Genomic DNA, 12,659 nt, shown 5'->3' with positions numbered 1-12,659 from the left:
TGTATGTGTTAGTATACTGTAGTGGTCTTTATCTTTCTGGCTTACTTCACTCTGTATAATGGGCTCCAGTTTCATCATCTCATTAGAACTGATTCAGATGCTTTTTAATGGCTGAGTAATATTCCATGGTGTATATGTACCACAGCTTCCTTATCCATTTGTCTGCTGATGGGCATCTAGGTTGCTTCCATGTCCTGGTTATTATAAACAGTGCTGCGATGAACATTGGGGTGCACGTGTCTCTTTCAGATCTGGTTTCCTCGGTGTGTATGCCCAGCAGTGGGATTGCTGGGTCATATGGCAGTTCTATTTCCAGTTTTTTAAGAAATCTCCACACTGTTCTCCATAGTGGCTGTACTAGTTTGCATTCCCACCAACAGTGTTAGAGGGTTCCCTTTTCTCCACACCCTCTCCAGCATTTATTGCTTGTAGACTTTTGGATAACAGCCATCCTGACTGGCGTGTAGTGGTACCTCATTGAGGTTTTGATTTGCATTTCTCTGATACTGAGTGATGTTGAGCATCTTTTCATGTGTTTGTTAGCCATCTGTATGTCTTCTTTGGAGAAATGTCTGTTTAGTTCTTTGGCCCATTTTTTGATTGGGTCATTTATTTTTCTGGAATTGAGCTACAGGAGTTGCTTGTATATTTTTGAAATTAATCCTTTGTTTCTTCATTTGCTATTATTTTCTCCCAATCTGAGGGCTGTCTTTTCACCTTGCTTATAGCTTTCCCAATATTTCTTTCCCTTGCCCTCAGGAATTTTCTTCACATGCTGATTGGTAATCAAATAAGCTAACAGGGAAATTGCTGCAGCCCCCACCTCTTAGCTTCTCTGCCTTGCACTTTCTTCCACCTTGACTTCCCTGAGTTCTCAGCCCTCTCCTCGCATCTCAAGGCGACTGCTGTGCTGTTGGATATCTCCTCCCTGAGTCTGCCTGGAGATGCAGCTGCAGATTGCCTTTATGTCCTCGTCTCTAGGAGCATCACTCTCCTGCTCTGCATTGCTGTTCAGTGTCTGAAAACCACTGTGTCATATTTTTTTGTTTTTTTAATTGGAGTATTACTGCTTTACGAAGTTGTGTTGGTTTCTGCTGTATTATGAAGTGAGTTTGGAGAAGGAGATGGCAACCCACTCCAGTATTCTTGCCTGGAGAATCCCATGGACAGAGGAACCTGGTGGGCTACAGACCATGGGATTGCAAGAGTTGGACACGACTTAGCAACTAAACCATCATGAAGTGAATCAGTCATATATATACATATGTCGCCTCCAGTTTGAACATTCCTCCCAACTCCCATCCCACCCCTCTAGGTCATCTCAGAGTACCAGGCTGAGCTCCTGTGCCAAATAGCAGGTTCCTACCCACTATCTCTTTTACACGATAGTGTATATATATCAGTGCTACTTTCCCATTCATCCCACCCTCCGCTTCCCCCTTTTTGATATTTTTTATGTTTAAGACAGGATAGTAGCATCTGATTCCTGATGTGTTGTCCGGTCCACTTTGGCCACAAGTTGAAATGAATATGTATTTTTCAAGAGAGAAAAGTATTCTAAACTCATACTGAATTTCTAGTTCAAATAGGTTAGTCCAAAGTTATGTATCTTTTTTATTTCATACTTGTCTTTCTGTGATGCTGAAAAATCCTGGTTCCAAAAACATTCCAACAGTTACTCGTTTTTATGTTTCTTATTTTATTCATGGGGCTTCCCTGGTGGTTCAGTCGGTAAAGAATCCACCTGCAATGCAAGAGACCTGGGTTTGATCTCTGGGTCAGAAAGATACCCTGAAGAAGGAAATGGCAACCCACTCCAGTATTCTTGCCTGGAAAATCCCATGAACAGAGGAGCCTGGCGAGCTACGGTCCATGGGGTTGCAAGAGTAGAACACATCAGAGTGACTAAACCACCACCACATTTTATTCTTACAACAACTCCAGTTCAGTTCAGTCGCTCAGTCGTGTCTGACTCTTTGCGACCCCCTGGACCACAGCATGCCAGGCCTCCCTCTCCATCACCAACTCCTGGAGTTTTCTCAAACTCATCTCCATTGAGTCGGTGATGCCATCCAACCTTCCCATCCTCTGTCGTCCCCTTCTCCTCTTGCCTTCAATCTTTCCCAGCGTCAGGGTCTTTTCAAATGAGTCAGCTCTTTGTATCAGGTGGCCAAAGTATTGGAATTTCAGCTTCAACATCTAAGAGGTAGGCCAAATAGCAGTTTATAAATGTCACTTTATTGATGGGTAGACTGAAGCCATAAGTTTAAATGACTTGCCTAAGAGTACAGAATGGTAGATTTTTGGCCAAGCTGTGGAAAGTACCTTCAGTAGCCTGCCAGTAATTCGGTGTTGCCTTGGTCCATCACACACACAGCGCCTGTTTCTTCATTCATGAGAGGAGGTTCCCTGCATCTCTCCAGTGCTGGGCTCTCGCCTCAGCTCCTTGCTCTTCTGAGTCTCCCTTCCCTCCTGGCCACATGTGCCCACATTCTGTTTGTTCCTGGTGCTTTCCCATATATAATAGAGAAGCTGGGCTTTCATTCTTGTTTTGTTTAGTCGCTCAGTTCTCTCTGACTCTTTGCGACCCCATGGACTGCAGCACGCCAGACTTCCCTGTCCTTCACTATTTTCCTAGAGTTTGCTCAAATGCACGTCCATTGAGTGGATGATGCCATCCAACCATCTCATCCTCTGTTGCTTCCTCCTCCTCCTGCCTTCAGTCTTTCCCAGTATCAGGGTCTTTTCCAGTGCGTCAGGTCTTCCCATCAGGTAGCCAAAGTATTGGAGCTTCAACTTCAGCATCCAATGAATATTCCAATGAATATTCAATTCATTCCTTCCAATGAATATTCAGGATTGATTTCCTTTAAGATTGACTGGTTTGATCTCCTTGCAGTCCAAGTGTTCTGAGACCCTCTTGAAAGTGGGCTATACGGTAAAGTAGACTGGCTGAGCTCGTCTTGGAACAGGCCCTGCAGAGACATAAGCCCGGGACCAAAGTTGCTGCTGTTATATTTGCATGTTCAGGTTGAAGGTTTTAAATTAATGGGTTTTCCAGCCTGGTTGGGGATCATGCATTTCCCCAGTGAACTGTGTTTTGTCTCAAATTCATGTACACATGGAGAAAATAGTTACCAATGTTTTTGACTATCATGTCAAGATGCTTGTTCTAGATTCCACAATAATTGGTGGCTTTTATCTTAGCTTCTCTATTCCTCAGTTATGATTTCTGTCTGAAAGATGGATGTCGCAGCTCAGCCCAGTCTTAAATATGACCATTTTTATCTTCCGTCTCATTTCTATTTTATTTTTTTTAATTAATTTTTGTGCTTCCCTGGTAGCTCAGCTGGTAAAGAATTCACCTGCAATGCAGGAGACCCTGGTTCAATTCCTGGGTCAGGAAGATTCCCCTGGAGAAGGGATAGGCTACCTACTCCAGTATTCTTGGGCTTCCCTAGTAGCTTAGACAGTAACAAATCTGCCTGCAATACAGGAGACCTGGGTTCGATCCCTGGGCCCAATCTTAGATCTGACCATTTTTTATCTTCAGTCTGTCTCATTTCTATTTTATTTTTTAGATTTTTATTGGAGTACAGTTGCTTTACAATGTCGTGTTAGTTACTACTGTACAGAAAAATGAATCTGCTGTGTGTATACAGATGTGTGTGTGCTAAGGCATGTCTGACTGACTGCAGCCCCATGGGGGTCTGTAGCCTGACAGGCTTCTCTGTCCATGGAATTTTCCAGGCTAGAATGCTGGGGTGATTTGCCATTTCCTCCTCCATATATGCCCTCTGTCTTGGACTTCCTTCCCATTCAGATTACCATAGTGCATTAAGTAGAGTTCCCTGTGCCATACATTATTTTCTTATTAGTTCTCTGTTTTATACACGGGATCAATAGTGTGTAAATGCCAGTCCCAATCTCCCAATTCCTCCAACCTCCACCCCTTTCTTCTGTGTAGTCATACATTTGTCCTCTTCATTTGTGTCTCTATTTCTTCTTTGCAAAGATCATCTATACCATTTTTCTGTGTTCTTGGACTACCCTCATAGCTCAGTTGATAAAGAATCCACCTGCAGTGCAGGAGACCAGCTTTGATCCCTAGGTCGGGAAGATGCACTGGAGAAGGAATAGGCTACACACGCCAGGATTCTTGGGCTTCCCTTGTGGCTCAGCTGGTAAAGAACCCACCTGCAATGCGGGAGACCTGGGTTCAGTCTCTGGGTTGGGAAGATCCCCTGACAAAGGCTACCCACTCCAGTATTCTGGCCTGGAGAATTCCATGGACTGTATAGTCCATGGGGTCCCAGAGTCTGACATGACTGAGTGACTTTCACTTGCTCTCCTTCACTTTCATCTTTTAAGAATAATGTATACCTAGAAGAACCTGATGATACTGCCTTATCCGATTAAGGAAAGATGTTCTGGTCTTGTTAATATATTAATTTTTTTTTTTTTACTTCCTCATTAAAATCCTTCCTTAGTTGCCCTCTGGTTTGTTTGATTTTTTTTTCTCTTTTATTTTTCCTCATCAAGAAAGAGGTCAGCTGAAAAGAACAGCAGCTAGTAGAAGTATAAGTGTGGTGACATTAGACTGTGTACCTTTAGCGCTACTCCTAGGTTGAGAGTACACGCGAGGCCACGATTGAGGCATCCTTGGTGTTGTCAGTAACACCCTGAGTCCCCAGTTGAATCACTGCAGAAATGCTTGGAAAGGGCAGCAAGAAGATGGTTAAAACACTAAGCTATTCCCAGACTCTCTTGCTATTTCTTAGTGGAGCTTTGTACTTTTGTTGTTGTGAAGTTGCTAAGTCATGTCCAACTCTTTGTGACCTTATGGACTGCAGCTTCCCTGTCCTTCATCATCTCCTGGAGTTTGTTCATCTCCATTGAGCTGGTGATGTCATCCAACCATCTCATTCTCTGCCACCCCTTCTCCTTTTGCCTTCAATCTTTCCCAGCGTCAGAGTCTTTTCCAATGAGTTGGCTCTTCACATCAGGTGGCCAAAGTATTGGAGCTTCAACGTCAGTCCTTCAATGAATATTCAGGGTTGATTTCCTTTAGGATTGGCTAATTGAATATTCTTGCTGTCCAAGGGACTCTGAAGAGTCATCTCCAGCACCACAGCTCGAAAGCATCAATTCTTTGGCACCCAGCTTTCTTTATGGTCCTACTCTCATACATCCGTACATGACTGCTGGAGAAACTATAGCCTTGACCATATGGACCTTTGTTGTGAAAGTGATGTCTGTCTGCTTTTTAATACAGTGTCTGGGCTTGTCATAGCTTTCCTTCCAAGGCGCAAGCTTTGTATTTAGCTGCCTGCAATAAAATGGGTTTGCTGTCCTTAAGGACACCTGCCTTTCATTGCCTAACTTTACCTGGGAGAACTGTTGAGGGTAGCTTGTTCTATTACCTCTATGGTTCTTCCTGATTCCCAGTTCTCACTGAATGACTTCCACTGTCCTACTGGTGAGGGTGGTTGTATCCGTCTTTAAGGCTGTGGCTGCCACCGTGCCCCAAATGGGAAGCCGGAAGCCGGAAAGGGGAAAGGGGCAGGTGACTGCTGTGTCTGCCAGCGCTTGTTATCTTCCTCGAGGTTCTGCTGCATTCTCCTCTTTGGAGAAATATACTGGTACATCCATTTCTTACTTAGAGAAGCTGTGGGGTAAAGCTCCCAGTGTTCGTAGAACAAAGACTTTCTATTTTGCAGTTTTGAATTGCCTTGTTTTAGCTTTCCTCCTTCATGTTCATTGCTCAGTCGCTCAGTCGTGTCCGACTCTTTGCAACCCCATGGACTGCAGCACGCCAGGCTTGCCTGTCCTTCACCATCTCCCAGAGTTTGCTCAAACTCATGTCCATTGAACTGATGATGCCAACCAACCATCTCATCCTCTGCCACCTCCTTCTCATGCCCTCAGTCTTTCCCAGCATCAGGGTCTTTTCCAGTGAGTTGGCTCTTCACATCAGGTGGTCAAAGTATTGGAGCTTCAGCATCAGTCCTTCCAATGAATATCCAGGACTGATTTCCTTTACGATTGACTGGTTTTATCTCCTTGCAGTTCAGGGGACTCTCAAGAGTCTTCTCCAGCACCACAGTTTGGAAGCATCAATTCTTCAATCATTTTAGTCTTTTTTTTTTCTTTTGGCCATTTTATGTGGCTTATAGGATCTTATTTCCCCGACCAGGAGTTGAACGCATACCCCTTGCAATGGAAGGGCAGAGTCTTCACTACTGGACTGCCAGGAAGGTCCATAGTCTATCGTTCTAATGGTTGAAAGTAGGCAGATCAAGATAAAAATGAAAATGATGAAATTTGATCATCTTGTTAATATTCTGGAGTAGCAGACAACTCAGATTGCGAGCTTGTTCTGTGTTTGTTGGCTCTGTCTTTCATACACACTAGCAAACACTATAATAGACCATGTCAGGTTTTAGTTATTCTTTAGGGGTTGTAATTTGAGGATTCACGAAAGAACCTAATTTATTGAAAAGATTAAATACTAGTAATCCGTCAACTTTTCGTTGTCAGAATCAATCCTCATATTGGCACCTATCAGCCTATTCTATTGGCTTTTTGTTGCATAATCCTAAAATCAGTCAATCCTAAAGGAAATTAACCCTGAATGGTTAATTTGGATGGACTGATGCTGAAGCTGAAGCTCTAATACTTTGGCCCCCTGCTGCGAAGAGCTAACTCATTGGAAAAGACACTGATGCTAGGAAAGATTGAAGGCAGGCGGAGAAAGGGATGCCAGAGGAGGAGATGGTTGGATGGCGTCAGTGACTCAATGGAGATGAGTTTGAGTAAACTCCAGGAGTTGGTGATGGACAGGGAAGTCTGGTGTGCTGCCGTTCATGGGGTCACAAAGAGTCAGAAACAACTGAGCGACTGAACAACAGCAGCAATCCCAGGACCTCAGATTTCTTCTCTTTTTCTCTGTCTCCTGAAAGTCTGGTTCAAAAGAAAAGGCCAGGCCAAATCAAAGATGTGGTAAAATGCAAACTGTTTTACATTTGTAGACATACCATCTTGTCTAGTTGGCTCTACAAAATTATACTTCAGCGACATAAACAGTAAGCTGCTTAGGGCAGAATTCCAGGAGCTCGTCTTTAACAGCAGCCAGCAAGTCAGTTCATACATAGCAACTCACAGTTGTTGTTTAATTTCCTCAGACAAAACAAGAGATTGTGGTGGTGCCTGCTGATTTGAAAGGACACAAATTGTTTCTCTTGCCTCTTATCATAACCTCGTGAATCGGGGGGGCTTGCAGCCACAGGGACTCTTGGTGTCATCTGGTCCAGTGCCTAGTTTACAGATGGGAAACTGAGGCCCTAGATGAACCAGGTCATGCTGGTGTCACTGGTAGAATTGAGTCTGTTTTGTTCAGTCCAAAGGGTTTCCTGTATTTCTCCTTTCTCTGTCTTCCTCTGTAGCATTTATTCATGTTCCAGGGAGAAGACACAATCCACTGAGTGCATTAGTTGTATGCCTGAAATAGCATCAGGTGAACAGACAACATGGTCACCAATCACCGGTTTATATGATAAAGCTTGTTTGAGGAAGTTGGAGTCTTAATGAATGAGGGGATTCTTTAAAGAAAATTTTTTTTTTTCAAGTTTTGGCTGTGTAAAAGCCAAAGACCAAAAACTTTTAGTCTTTGTTGTTGCGTGGGCTTTTCTCTAGTTGTGGTGAGCGGGGGCTACTCGCTAGTTACAGCTCATGGGCTGCTCATTGCAGTGGCCTCTCTCGTGGAGCAACGGCTTTAGGGCACATGGGTTCCGCAGTTGCAGCTCCCAGGCTCTGGAGCACCGGCTCAGTAGTTGTGACGAACAGGCTTAGTTGCTCCGCAGCATGTGGGATCTTCCCGGATCAGGGAATCTGTCTCCTGCATTGGCAGGCTATTTTTTTTTTTTTTTTTTGTACTTACTGAGCCACCAGGGAAGCCCCTAGTGAGAGAATTCTAAGAGTCGGATACACTGAGTGACTGAGCATGCACACACATAAGGCAGGCAACATACTGAGAATCTGTCAGGCTCTTTTCTTTGCTCATAGGCTCTTCCAGGGCATCTCTTTGCCATCGTGGACCAGTCTGGTAAAATGGGATGAATAGGTCCTCGTTGGGCCGCACTAGTAACAGCTTTGCTGCTCGTAAAGCTGGGGTCCTCAGAGCAAGGTGCAGACCCTTTGAGTCTCTGTTTCCTCATTAAATAATATGGTAATTGGCAGCCACTCCATACAACGACCGCATTCCATATGGAAGTGGAACTATAAACTGCAACGGAAATGAAATGTATTGAAGAGGGTGAGGAAAGGGCATGGTTCAAAAGTGCGTACTTGGCATGAATGGAGGTCATTGTAAGTGACTGGAAATCTTGCTAGTACTTCAGTCTGAAGACATGAAACAGACAGCAGACGTGTGACTGGTGACTTGTCATTCCAGCAGCAGGCATTGTTGAAGGATATTTCCTAAGTGAAGCTCTTTGAAGGCTTATGTTGAAAAGATAGATTGTCTTGTATAATTTGCAAATAAAAAACATGAGTAATTGGATACCTCTTTCTTGAGTGGTGGGAGACCATAACTGCTGCTTCTGGGGGAGGCAGGGAAATAATCTGGAATTTTGGTGGAGAAGTGGTGAATAACTGAATTTTGATGGGTGGTCTCATGAAAGCCACTCTTGTGCCTTGAGCACTTTCTTTGGGCCTCATCCAGTGCTTTGGAATGTGAAAGACACAAAATAATGTGTAACCAGGTCCCCATTCATGAGGGGTTTACCTTCTGCTTTGTGGCAGATGATAACACAAGATTATCTGTGATTAAAAATCCAAACTGTGTTGGAAAGAAAACTTGTGGGATGATGGAGAATAATGAGATCCTTGCAGGGTAAATGTTGTTGCATGTCTGATTCTTTGTGACCCCATGGATTGTAGCTCACCAGACTCCTCTGTCCAGGGGGTGTTCCAGGCAAGAACACTGGAGAGTGTTGCCATTTCCTTCTCCAAGGGATCTTCCCAACCCAGGGATTGAACCTGTCTCTCCTGCTTGGCAGGCAGATTCTTTACCATTGTCACTAATTCCACTAATGTGGAATTGCATTGTGAATGTGAACTTTGCAGTGTGAGGAAGAAAAAGATAAACTCTTGCCCCAGATAGAGGTGAACTGTGAGTTGAGCACAGAATCTAGGAGAGATTATGAGTCTCAACTGAAGCAGAGGGTCAATTTGGCAGATGATGAAGCAGCAGTGGATAATTAAGGCCAGGATAATTTGGGGAGCACTTTGATTGTCAGGCTTAGGAATCTAGGATTTAAGGTGGCGCCTTGGTAAAGAATCCTCCTGCCAGTCCAGGAGACTTAAGAGAGGTGTATTCAATCCCTGGGTCAGGAACTTCCCCTGGAGAAGGAAATGGCAACCCACTCAAGTATTCCTGCCTGGAAAATTCCATAGACGAATACGGCAGGCTACATTCCATGGGGTCCCAAAGAGTTGGACACAACTGAGCGAGTAGATAACCACAATAGCCTGTGGTGTGTGCGTGCGTGCGCGCGTGTGCAGTCCTTGGTACATGTTTGTAGCTTGGGGCTACAGTGCCAGGGGCAGCCGTGGGGCGCTTCTGCTTACTTTCCTGGTGACTGAGAACAAGGAAGACATGAAGCTCGGTGATTACACAACACGCTGTGACCCAGCAGCCTCTCTACTTCCTGATTCTATCGCTGCTGGGGCCCCTGGAAGGAGCCCGTCCGGTGGGAGGCAGTGAATGTGGGCTCGGGGGAGTTAGGGTTGCAGACCTACATTTTCTATAGAGAGCCAGCGGTATACTTAGTAGGCAGAACATTTGAATCAAGTAGTGGTCAGATGAAGGAAGTGAATATCAGTGGAACAGGAGCTGTGGCCTTGTGGCCCATGAAAACGTCTAGAAACCGGGAACTAACTCCTTCTCCTGAATTCCGTACAGTTTCTCCCAGCCCTTTTCATCAGCCTGCCCTTGTTCTGAATTCATAATACAGTCTAAAAGCTCAATAGTTGATCACCTCCAACATATCTGTAGGAGTCTGTGCCAAGACTTTGGAAGGACACATATTTGATTGATTTTCTTCAAAAAGAAAGGCCGCTTGGACATGTATACACTGCTGTATTTTAAATGGAAGCCAACAAGGACCTCCTATATAGCACAGGGAACTCTGCTCCATGTCATGTGGCAGCCTGGATGGAAGGGAGTCTCAGGGAGAATGGGGACATGGATCTGCGTATGTGTGGCTGAGTCCTTGGCTGTCCACCTGAAACTGTCACAACATTGTTAGTGGCTATGTGCCAATACAAGATACAGTGTTTTTTGTTTTTTTTTTAAAGAGGCCACTTTAAAATGTGGGGCTGGCGGTCTGCTTCTTCGTTTCCATGATCGACTGTGATGGAAACCAGAGCCTATAGTCAGTCTGCTGAGCCAGGTAGCTAGCCGGCTCGGGAAAAGAGCAGTAGGCAACGGCTGCTGCTCACGACTGGCAATGGCAGGGTTACCTTTTTTCCCTTCTTACTGACCCTTGTGGGATCTGGCAAATGGATTGATGGGTTGAGTGACCAGCCTCATGTTTATCAGAGCTGCAGAGATGGGGAATCTCATGGGCTCCTTGGATCCTCAGGTGCATGGATAGAACCCAATCTCTAAGGTGGTTCTTTCTCCCTGAGGGGAAGCAGCTCACTCATTATGAGAGAGGGCAAGAAATACATTTGCTTTAAAAAAAAAAAAAGGTTTATTGAAGTCTAATTTACACACCATACGTCCACCCATTTTAGGCAGGTAGTTCACTGATTCTGAGTAGACATGCAGAGTTTGGAGACGCTCAGCACCAAATCCCGTTTTAGGATGTTTCCGTCTCTAAAGCTCCCTGGTGCCTGCTGCGCTCAGTCACCGTTCACACCCTCAACCCCAGGAAGCAGTGAAATGCCCTGTGCCGTTGAAAGCCACTGGCTTCTTCTGGATACTACAGATAAATAAATGGAAGCCTCATATATTTTGTGCATATGACTTTTGTTTTGCATGTCTTTGAAGGGCATCTGAGTTGCAGTATGTTCATAGTTCATTCCTTTTTTAAAAAAATTTTCTTAAAATTTATTTTAGTTGGAGGCTAATTACTTTACAATATTGTAGTGGTTTTGCCATACATTGACATGAATCAGCCATGCATACATTCATGCTAAGTCGTTGCAGTCGTGTCCGACTCTGTGCGACCCCATGGACAGCAGCCCACCAGGCCCCTCTGTCCGTGGGATTCTCCAGGCAAGAATACTGGAGTAGGTTGCCATTGCCTTCTCCGAATCAGCCATAGTTGATTCCTTTTTAAAAAATATTTATTTCTGTTTTTTTGTTTGGCTGCACTGAGTCTTAGTTGTGGCATGCAGGATCATTCATTGTGGCATGTGGTTACCTAATTCCCTGACCAAGGATCAAACTCGGGCCCCCTGCACTGGGAGTGTGAAGTCTTAGCCACTGAACCACCAGGAGGGTCCCTTTTATTCCTTTTTATTGCGGAGTCATTTCATTGTATGGATAGACCATGTTTTACATATTCATTGATTCTTCAGTGAATGAGTTGTTTCTCGTGTTTGGCTGTTATAAGTAATGCTGCTCTATTAGCTTCTTATCAGTGTCCTTACAATGTCCAGTGACCACAAACTTGGTGACTTGAACGGCAGGATTTTCTTCTCTCACAGATCCGAAGGCCAGACGTTGAAAATCAAGGTGTTGACCACCTGTGCTCCTTCTAGAGGCTCTCAGGGAATTCTGTTCCTTGTCCTTCTGTTCCTGGCTTCTAGTGGTGGTGCCAATCCTTGACTTGCAGTCACGTTACTTCACCCTGTATCTCCAACCTCATGTTGCCTTCTCTTCTGTGAATCTCTTAAAACTCTCTATGTCTCTCTCTGATCTGGATACATAGGATTGTGTTTAGGCCACATCCTGAATTTCCAGAATAACCTCCTATCTTTATCTTATGTTTTTTGCTACCTACGGAAACACTCGCACATTTCAAAATTTGATGTGTGTATCTTTGGGGGGCTATTTTTCTGCCTACCACAGTGACTTTGAATATTCACATGAAGTTGGTGTTGACATGTTTCCCTTTCTCTTTGTAAATAACTAGGAGTGGAATTTCTGGGTTGCATGTTCATTTATGTTTAACTTTTTAAGAAACTGTCAAACTGAGAGGTTATATCATTTTACTTTCCTACTGGTAATACATAAGGGTTCCAGTTTCTCCACATTCCTGCCAAGTCTGCCTTTTAAAAGTTACAGCCATTCTAGTGGGTGTGAAATCGCAGCTCCTTGTGGTTTTAATTTGCATTTCCCCGATGACTAATGGCTGTTGGACATCTTTTCTTGCGCTGATTATTCATCATATATAATTTGTGGTAAAATGTCTCTTCAGAACTCTTACCCATCTTGAAATTGGACTGGCACCTTCTTTTGGAGGTACAAGAGTTAGTCTGCTGTTTTCCACAGTCTGGTCCAGTCCTGAGATGCTGTGCTGATGGAGGTCCCCTTGATGAGAAGGTGCTAAGGTGCCCCATTCCCACAGGGTGCCTGGCACCAGGGGCAAGGAAGCCACTGGGGTTTAGTTTACTCCTGGGCGGGGGATGGATGGGACTCACAGCTG

At 44.4% G+C, this 12,659-nt stretch overlaps 1 protein-coding gene across 2 annotated transcripts in view; it reads left to right on the top strand.

The window, feature by feature from the left end:
* The window catches only part of DOCK5 (dedicator of cytokinesis 5), a 281,193-nt gene that overhangs the window by 61,575 nt on the left and 206,959 nt on the right, over positions 1–12,659 (top strand). The window lies entirely within an intron of this gene.

Source organism: Cervus elaphus, chromosome 16, assembly GCF_910594005.1.
Source record: "Cervus elaphus chromosome 16, mCerEla1.1, whole genome shotgun sequence".
NCBI lineage: Eukaryota > Metazoa > Chordata > Mammalia > Artiodactyla > Cervidae > Cervus > Cervus elaphus.
This window is presented reverse-complemented; position numbering and strand designations above follow the sequence as displayed.